This window comes from Octopus bimaculoides, chromosome 4 (assembly GCF_001194135.2).
Source record: "Octopus bimaculoides isolate UCB-OBI-ISO-001 chromosome 4, ASM119413v2, whole genome shotgun sequence".
NCBI lineage: Eukaryota > Metazoa > Mollusca > Cephalopoda > Octopoda > Octopodidae > Octopus > Octopus bimaculoides.
In genome coordinates this window covers 114458532-114459438 of record NC_068984.1, presented here as the reverse complement: position 1 = coordinate 114459438, position 907 = coordinate 114458532, and positions in this window count along the sequence as shown.

The following is a 907-nucleotide window of genomic DNA, read 5'->3' as shown; positions in this document are numbered from 1 at the left end:
ATATATATATTTATATATATATATATTTATATAATATATATTTATATAATATATATTTATATAATATATATTTATATAATATATATTTATATGATATATATATTTATATGATATATATATTTATATAATATATATATTTATATAATATATTTATATATAAAGTTGGTTGTCAAAACTAAGATAAAGCTAGTCTAGATAGGTGATGACTTACCAGGCTGTTTTCATAGGATGTTCTGAGTATATATTCTTCCATCTGTTCCCATTTCTATGTTTATTTGTTTTTTTAATTATTTTTTTTTTACTGTCTCAAACTTTGAGGTTTTGTTTCATATCAAGTTTTCTTTCTTTACATAACTAGATTTAAAATGTTAAGAATTTATATTAAATTTTATTTATACAGCATAGGTCTAGGGTCATTGAAATGATGCTGTTCTTCTCTTTTTTAAAAAAAAAAAGAAAATTCATGAGAGATGATTAACCAATCTAATGATAGTTTAAAATTAAAACATTTACATTTTATCAAATCTATCTTATTTTAAAAAATTTTAATTGTTTTGGGTTATTTTTTAATATAGTAAGCATTAGTGAAATTTTAAATTTCATTCTAAGTTTTTTTTCTTTTTTTGTTTTTTTTTTTTCTTTGAGTGGCTGAAATCTTAAGCTCAGATGAAGGTTTGCATCAGTTGGTATGCACTGCTTTCAATGAAAATAAATAAAAGACTAACAGACATGGTCCGACGTGTAGAATTGGTCTCCTGAGCAGTCTTTCAATGAAGTGCCTTCCAGACTGGCAGGTCTAAAACAACTGCATTTGCCAGCCATTGTTGTAGTCTCTGCAGCAGCCTGACAGAGAAGAAAATAAGGTGACATTTCCTTTGCTTTCTCTTCCAACTAGTTGCTCATGTCC